Source organism: Prinia subflava, chromosome 4 (genome assembly GCF_021018805.1).
Source record: "Prinia subflava isolate CZ2003 ecotype Zambia chromosome 4, Cam_Psub_1.2, whole genome shotgun sequence".
Taxonomy (NCBI): Eukaryota; Metazoa; Chordata; class Aves; order Passeriformes; family Cisticolidae; genus Prinia; species Prinia subflava.
The window spans coordinates 36,556,477-36,565,605 of record NC_086250.1 but is presented as its reverse complement, the minus strand read 5'-3'; the positions used below and the strand labels follow the sequence as shown (position 1 = coordinate 36,565,605).

The following is a 9,129-nucleotide window of genomic DNA, read 5'->3' as shown; positions in this document are numbered from 1 at the left end:
AATGGTCCTTCCCTCTTTGATGTACTGACACGCTGAGTGTTTGCAGTTCTGACAGCTTCTGCACTCAGCATTAGGGGTCAGTGACAGCAAACACGGATGAAAGTGTGTGAGGGTAAGAGGGAGAGGAGGGGAAGCTGCTCCTCCTGAGGAGGCAGAGGTTGAGAGTGGAGCCTGTTCCACCAAAAAAGTCAGTCATCAGACAGAGGGGAAGCTCATGGAAAGCTTGGCAATCATTCTCCAGCATCATTATGGAGGAACATGCCTTGCCCTATCTTGTGTTGTCTGGAGATGGCCAATTAAATACTTTAATAAAGACAATTCCCATTTGTTCTACATAATGAGACTGTCCATCTGTGTTGTGAACTCAGTAATAACCTCACCAAAGCTGCATGTGTGAGCAGTGAAGTTCATTTCATATTGCTTGGCTTAGGGAAAATCATACAGAACTTATTTTCAAAGGCAAGATTTTTTGAATGTTTCATCCCACTTTGGGTAAACACAAACTGGGGAACACACAGATACACAACTGTATGCATAGTGTCATTGTTTAATTTTTCCCCTGTATTCTCTCTGGAACTATTCATATTTGCTGTTGGACTTTAAATCTGTGTTGCTACCTTGTATAAATAATTCTGTTTCAGTAGTGACTTGCAATGTAGCTGTCTGCACTCTCCCAAGCTGCTGCCAGCTATGAATTCTCAGGTGCACTGTCTGTGAAACTGAAAACCCAGAGTTATGGCCTTTTGTTATTCCGTGGCCATGTGTTAACATCTATTGTGTTCTGCTGCAGAGAAATAAAGGAAGAAAAAAACTCCAAAACCTTACTGGCTCCAATGTTGAGATTAGTGTTTTGATCTATCTAATTGAACATGTTGGGTTGTCTGCTCTGATGGCTCCTGGACTCCTGGTGTCCAGCATTTAAGTAAATAAGCTGGCCACAAAGGAGGCAGAGTGTCTGTGTGAGGCAAAAGAGGATCAGGTTAAATTGCACAGGATGACATGGAGGACTGTCACAATGAAAATATCCGAGCATTGCCAGCTGGGTATCAGCTGGTACCACATCCCTTCAGGGGGGTGCAGTACCTCCAGTGGAGCATGAGGATGGGGCCCTAACAGTAGAACTGCAGGAACTTTTGGCAGTGTTTGGATGTGTGCCCATCTGGGTGTTCCTGTGAAGCAGGACATCCCTACAATGGCTGCACGGTGATTTGCAACTCTGTCAGAGCTCAGCCGCTGGGCTGAAGCAGCCAGAGCAGAGAGAGCTTCAGCACTGAAAGCAGCATAGATGACAGTTTGATCCAGAGAAGGGACTGTTTATCCCTCTGCTCCCTGAAGGCCACAAACACAATCTGGCTTCAAACAAATCAGCTCTGCAAATCAGCCCTGCACAAAACAGGACTTGGCTTCCATGTGCATGAACCTTCAGGTGGTATTTGGCATCTCCTTCGTTAAACTGAAGGTGAGCCCTTGGAGAGAAGAGGTACCATGCAGAAAAATGCTGTTGGGGGGTCCCAGGAATGTCCCTCCCTGATTCCGTGGGTGCTGCTTGATGTGCCCCATCAGAAAAAGTAGCACCAGCACAGCCACCAAGCCAACAGCACACCCACTGTGGCTGCTCCACATCAGCAGTCTGGAGGTAGAGATGACACAACTGGCCTTTAATGATAGCCCAAAGAAGAAGAAACTCCATTGATTCTAATGGACTTCAACATGGGGCTGAATTTCACCCATTGTTCACCACGCCTGAGATACAAACAGGCTTTTCTTGAACATCCATAATTTCTTACACCACTGAATTGTAAATATGTTTATTGTGGGCAATTGGTAAGAAAACAAGTCACCATTTATAATCTAATTTCCTCCTATCCCGTTTACTGTAACAACCTTAGGTATTCATGGGCTGGGACATGTATAGTGAATGCTTACATCTTTGTTCTCCCAAGGCAGCAGGGCCACACCACAGCTTGTAAGACTTGTGCTATGTTGTGCCAGTAATTGTGCCTCCCGGGAAAAGCCTCTCCCACTGCCCACCAGCAACAGAAAGGACCAAGCACAACAATTACTTGTCATTTACTATTTTGTTGTAGAATGTTTCAAACAAGAAGCTCCTCTACTGTATTAGAAGGGGGTTGAGAGGCATGCTATGTATTCTTTAACAGAGGGGCTATATACATGTGGTCATGGTAGAGATATTGAAAGACTGGGAAAGTAAAAATGCACTCAGGACTGAAAGAAAAAGCAAATGTAATTGGGGAAGAGATGAAGTCGGACTAGAGAGATGAAAAAAAAGTTACTTCCTTTGATGGAAGCACATGGAGATTGTCAAAAGAAAAGAAAGATCAAATTTAGTCAAATAAATTTTGTCCTTGTGGACAAGAGAAGGGCACCTACTTTGCACATAGCCTTTTAGCTTTGGATTTATTAGTTTATTTTGTAATTGCATTTTTAACCTACCTCGGGAATATCAAATATGAATTTTCAAGCAAGCCACTCAATTCTTTTTGAAAGACAGAAGGTGATACTTTAACCTTGTCTTTGTCCATATTCTGCTGAGTGTGTAGCTCTAATTAGATTCACAGCTCATATTAATATTGTGGAACCCACTGCTCAGGAGTCACATCAATATTTCTCAAACTTTCCTTATGAAAACTATTCATAATTCAGTGTTCACTGATTTTTAAGACTGATGACATTTGAGTTGCTGAGCAAGTTAATGGGGTTCATTTGGGGTCATGTTCTTAATCCCTGCATGTAAGTAATATCTGGCTTCTGCTGCTCGTTCCCTCAACTCAGAGATAAGCAATGAAACTTAGCATGACCTAATTGCTACTGTAGTCCAGGGAGCCAGAGAAATAACATGTATACTTTCTTAAAGGAGTTCTTATACGTGCGTGTCCACAAAAGCCTCAAGGTGCGTATGTTGCACTGGGAAAAGATAGAGGGTGAATGGAAAGTCTCTGGAGGTGTTATGTTGGCAGGCTGAATTGAGTACATCTCCTTGCTGCACACTGGCTACAGCCAAGGAACCAGAGGCAGAGCTGTGGAGCAGTCTGATCCTCTCCTTGCTTCCCAGGCACTCCATTCCCATGAGTCGACCCCGTGTGAGGATCAGCAGGAGAAGGGGATCCCTCCAGCCTCAAACCCCCTGTGCTCCATGCAGAGGGACATCAGCAGGGTTTGGACCTGGTACATGGCTCATAGCACCTTGCAGATTTTGGAGTTGCTGTCCAGAAATGGTGGACTTCAGTTTGATACTGTGGATGGATGTAAGGAAAAAGGGTTTAAAAGAAAAAGGCCAAAAAACACTTGCAAACAAAAATTACTATTCTTCTGGTTATAAGAGTCTTTCATTTTGGTGGGTTCATGGAAACAACTCCATAAATATCCATTAGGGAAGAGAAGGTGACATTTCTAAGTCAGGAAACCTCCTGTCAGTTCCCTAAAGCACTTCTTTGAGCGCAAATTTGATTTTCAGACATGGTGAGTCCTGCCTAATACTGTCTAAATTTAATCTGACTGGAAGGCAACCTGCATCCTTGAAGATCACACACTTGTTTAGGTTCTTAATGTAGGTTCTCCAAAGATCTCATTCTTCTTGGGCGACATGGAAAAGCTCCACTGAGCCTCATCTTAAATTGCATTTGTGCTCAGCATGTCAAGACTGGTTATGCTGAGCTTGGTCCTCCCTGGGACTGCCTGCTTCTCCCAGGCCACTGGAAACACTGTCCTCAGCAGGAAAGTGCCAGCCAAAGCAGACTAAATACACTCCAGCCCTGAGAGACTCTTTTCTTTAAGGGTAGACCTGCTAGGGAAAACCAGACCCTTCTACTTCTTGCTGTAGTTATCTTTGAGGAGGTAAATAATTCCCTAGTACTCTTAATCTCTCACAGGGTCTTATTCTTTACATGTTTAAATGTGCTACCATCTTCCTAACAATGCAAATTATGCCAGGAGTACTGTGTAGGTGTTAAAGGTAGCCACCTGCCTACAATAACATAATTTCAGATTATACTGAGAAATAAGAGTAGGGAAACATGACTGACATGAAGAAGCAGAGGGGGGCTTTCCTGGTTTCCGTGGGCTGGCAGTGTACACAATTTTAGGGATGTTTGTAAGTGTCTAAACAAATACTCAGTTCAACAAGAAGGGTGAGAAATCCAATTTAACAGTGTAAATATGCAGTCGGATATTGTGTCTGGAGGAGCAAGTGATTTCTGATGCAAGCATTCATGCACAATTTTGAGTAATGACTGATTTTTATGTTATGTAAATCGGCTTTTCTAGATATTACTCTCTTGATAAGACATGGGTAAATTTAGTGTCAAAACTGAAAAGTATTCTCAAAGCTGTTTACATGGTGATGTATTATGCTCCTGAAGGCATGACTTCTACTGTTCTGCTTGACAACATTCTGGCTACAGAGAAAATGAATATTTCTGCATTGCTAAAATGTTTTATAATTCATATGCAAGGGAGTAGCAAGCAAATAAAAAATTACATGCTAGACTCATGCTAATAAAGAAAAGTACAATTTTTATCTCTTGGATTTTGTCCTGCAGTATTTACAAATTGTTCAAAATGAGACAACATGAGCTCTGTGCCAGTCTTCTGCCTCGTGATGAGAAGGTCTTTGGTGGTCAGGACAAATAAACCCAGGGGAAACTGGGAAGTCTGCATTCAGATGCTTGTCAGATCACCTAAGCAGACATGTACATAAAAACAGTAGCCTAATTTTACCAAACTATGGCACATAACTTGCAAATCTTACATATGTTCAAGAGGTGAGAAAATGCTTGACATACCTGAACTAATGATGCTGCAAAATGAGAAGATTAGGAGGAAAGAGCTGCAAGACCTACATTTCTGCAAAAACAACTAGCTTTCAAAGCATTTCTTATGGTTTAAAGTGTAAAAAGGTTTCAAAAAATAGTACAAAATATGGAATACAGAAGGCAGAACTCCAACAAACGGCAAGTGTATTAGGAAGTGAACTGAAGTATTTGTAATCAATGAAAAGGCTTTCTCTGCACAAAATTGCAGGATCACAGAGGCTAAAAAAGCTCTCTGAGATGGGTTATATTCTTGTTTTCCCTCTAGTCATGGCAGTCATGACAGTCCTCTGGTGTGTCTTCCTGCAAACAAGAAGAGCAGGAGTATGCCTGTCAGTCTGACAGCTCAGCAAAAGGAGCTAGAATGGCCTCTAGCTTTAAAAGTCCCAGCTGAAGCTCCAGGAAGTTCCACCTGAACATGTGGAACAACTTCTTTATTGTGTGGGTGATGAAGCACCAGCACAGGTTGCCCAGAGAGGTTGTGGAGTCTCCTTCCCTGGAGATACTCAAAAGCCACCTGGACACAGCCCTGAGTCATGTGCTGTGGGGCAAGGTGATTGAACCCAGTAACTTCCAGTAGCTCCCCTCAACCTTACCCATTCTGTGATTCTGTGAAAGTAAACAAGAGTTAGAATGTGGTTTTGGAAATACTAATCTGGAAAAGTGCTCCTGCAACTTGACTGAACACAGCACATGTTTGCATGGTCAAAACATTCCTCAAAAGGAAGCCCTCTGAACAACCAACACCCTCTGTGAAGGAGACAGTCATCCAGACAGCCAGAAGCATTTACATCCAGCCATTTCTCCTGATGCTGACTCTCAGAGATCCCTCTCAGCAGTGTGAGAGCACAGCATTAGCCCTGTGCACCTGGAGAGGCTTATGCTCAAAGTCCTGCACACAGGGAAGCACTTTTCTCATTCAAATTTTGATTTGCCAAAGTGTTTGAACAAATAAAATGTTCCCTTAATATCAAATCAAAGTCAAATAAGTTGATGCTTTTCTTTTTTGATACCAAAAATGAAGTTCAGGGTGCTTCAGGGCTCTATGCTTATACATATTATTACAGTGTATTCCCTTCAGCCTAATTGTTGAATTATTCATAAAATATACCTTCTACATCTGCAGATGTGGAAGACGACATTTTCAAATGAAAGTTCTATTTTGTAATGCAAAAACTGTTTGTGGTGGAGAGAATGAATAAGCAGTCAGGGTGTGGGTTGGCACAGGTAACAGAATCTATTCCAGTGTCTTAACTGTCCTGATAGAGAGATTTTGCATATCAGGACAAAAAACCAGAGAAGAGCAATAAAAAACAGGAGAGATTTAGTACAGCTGGTCTAAACTGTCTGGCTGAGCCCTCAGGATAAGTCATGTCATTATACACACACAATAAAGCATAAAGCAGTAGCATAGGTATTGATCTGGGGTTGTAGAGTTTTTGTGTATCTTCATAGTCAGGCTGTATTTGAGGTCAAGAATATACTGTAAAGCACTGATGACATAAAGCAGGTTGTAAACAGAGATCACTGGAGTTTTTACCCTGTGGTCTCCTTCCTATTCCCAGTTCTTAACATATCACCCAGTGAAGCCACAGCTGTCCAGATGCTGAGCTGTGGGAACCCTCACTTCAGGTCCCCACTGGTCTGAAGACCACTTAGACACCAGGTCTCTGCCCTTGGAGGTGTTTGGCCACCAGCCTGCTTTGCAATGCATCAGCACTCCTGTTGTGCGCAATTAAAGACATGGTTACGGTCAGACCTAGCATTTTGGACTTCTCCAGGAACTCTGTGGACAGCAGGTAGGGACATCCCTCCCCACAAGCATTTGGAGTACCAGTTCCATCCCCAGCCTCCTGCCATGCTCTGGATGTGCCTGACAGTTTGTAATGGGATCTAGGTGAAGTATCCTAGTTTGGGGAGAGAGAGTAAGAAGGAGGAGTTGGAGTCCTCTAGGGAGGGAAGGTTGCTCACCTGCTGGAATTAGCCCCTGCAATTAGAAAGGAGTGTTTAATCTCAGACATTGGCTGCAAGGCATTCCAGGCTGATGGGAATTCATCTGAAAAATGAATTTTTTGTAATGCAGTTTTACACATGTGTACAAGTCCATATAAGACATGAGTAAAAGCTCTGCCAAGAGTAAGTTTATGAATAGAGTTGTACAAGGGCAAATGTAGCTTGGGGCTATTGGTCTAGACGTCTGAGCCCCTCAGGCAGCTTCTCAAGATGACGTTCCACCTGCAAAGCAATAGAAAACCAAGTGCTGTGCATGCAGAAGTGAGCATGTGAAGGCCGAAGAAGACGCAAAGCCACACTGAAGATACAGTATTTGTAATCACAGGAGACTGATGGAATGTCCCAGGCATTTTTCAGCTCTGTTATAGCTGAACATGAGCCTGAGGACATTAATTTGGCATAGAGGCCCTGGCAGAGAGAGGGGCATCACAAAACCCCATGGACACAGCACTTCACCTCCCTTAATCACATTCTCTCCACACTTTGCCCTCCCTCCTCTGCCTTTCCTTTACAATGTGTTAAGCAATTTGAGGCAGAGGATGCATAATTACCATCAGCTGGACACATTTCAGATGGTATCAGTTTGAAAATATTCTTCATTCACTCTTTGATGCCTCCTATTGTCGGAGTCTAGAACATCCCTCTGGCCACCCTGGAGGGTTTGGAGACCGGACAGGGGGGTCTGGGATCTGTACAAGGGGGTCAACCAGCCTCACACAGAGCCCAGGAGGACACTGCCTCTGGGAGTGAATGCCCACATTGTATGAAGAATCACAAGCTGGGAGAATTCAAAATAAGTAGTATTTCGTTTATCATAGAATGTAAATGTAGAATCTAGGATTCTCAGCATATGGGGTTGAAGAGGCAAGATGGAGGAATTGGGGAGTGGCCCCTGTCCTCCTTGTTCTTGCTCTCGTTCCCCATCTTTTGCTGAGTTGGATTTTAGAGATTGGTTTAGAGTAGAACTGACATGTTAGCATAGGTAGTAGGTATTGGTACAATTTTGTAAATAAAAAGTACGTTGTGGACGTACAACGTGTGGTTGGGTCAGAGGTACTGTACATAAGGTGCGGGGCGCTCTGACCCACCCAGTCCGCCGCGTGTCCTGCTTTGCTGGGGATGCCTCGCAGAGCTGAGAAAGAACTAAGATAAGGTACCCTGCCAGGGAGGCCTGGCAGAGCTGAAAAAGAACTGAGATAATGAAGAATAAACAACCTTGGAAATATGCACTGGCGGACTCAGCTTGTCGTCTCTGCCTCTGGTGTGAAACACTTAGGGCAAAGAGAAGACTGAAAACCTTATTACCTCGGGGAACAGCAACCCCGAGGAGAATCTCAGGGAAAAGCAACCCTGAGATCCTATAACATTAAGTGGAATTATGGGTGTTGCTCTCATCCAGGAGCCTGCCAGCATAAGGATAGCAAACTGGACCTAAAATGTTATGAAATCCATAGCCCTGCAGAGGAAGGACAACTGCATTCATAAAATAGTCATTTACCTGGCTCTGAAATCATGCTTTCTCCAGGCCTTTCCAGATCTGCCCTGCAGAGTCCCTTTTTGTTTGGTCTATCCTTTGCCCAAGCATTCTCTGCTCTCAGAATTCTTCAGTCTCTCTGTCTCTCCTCCTCCCTCACTCATGTCCACACTGAAAATAATAAGTGGCAAGGAGCAGTGCAAAAGCCCTGCAGATGATTTATGTCAGGCTGAGTGCATCAGAAGAATTCACCGGAGCAAAAAGGCTCTGGATCAGGAAGAGGTCAGCCCACTATTTCAAGCGTTGTCACTGATCTGCGGACACGTTGTGGCTGGTGACATCAGTGAAGTGCATTCATGCATGTCCCATTTTATGCAGCAGAACCAGAGGCAGCAACGCCCCCAATTCCACCTAAGCTGCAGGGGGGTTTGGGCACCTAACCCTCTTAAATGCTTCTGTAAGCCCCAGTGCAAATATCTTTGCTGCAGAGGAAGAAAAATCTCTCCTGCTAATAGAGTGTATCTCTCCTGCCAATAGAGTGTACCTGTACTACTGATTCTTAGACTGTGTCAATACTGTGCAACATAACACCTCCAATATACAAACGCTCCTCAGACCCTGCTGTGCCTGTCTCTGTCTGTGTGACAAAAGAGAAGGCTGAGTGAAACCGTATCTTGAATTTTGCCCTGTAACTGCAAAAAAAGTGAAGAGAGAATTTTTTTCAGCACTAGCATTTAGAAACCCACTAAAATTAATAACACAAAACTGAGGGTGTACTGAGTCAAAGACAGTAAAGCATTTGTGCTGCTGAAT

The 9,129-nt window shown here is 43.7% G+C and overlaps 1 long non-coding RNA gene across 1 annotated transcript; it reads right to left on the bottom strand.

The window, feature by feature from the left end:
* Positions 1–1,425: 1,425 nt before the first annotated feature.
* LOC134550113 (uncharacterized) lies at positions 1,426–8,758 on the bottom strand. Its single transcript, XR_010080254.1, has 3 exons — positions 8,341–8,758; positions 6,801–6,885; positions 1,426–3,254 (listed from the first exon to the last, which is right to left on the bottom strand). It is a non-coding gene; the product is annotated as an uncharacterized LOC134550113 (long non-coding RNA).
* Positions 8,759–9,129: the final 371 nt, after the last annotated feature.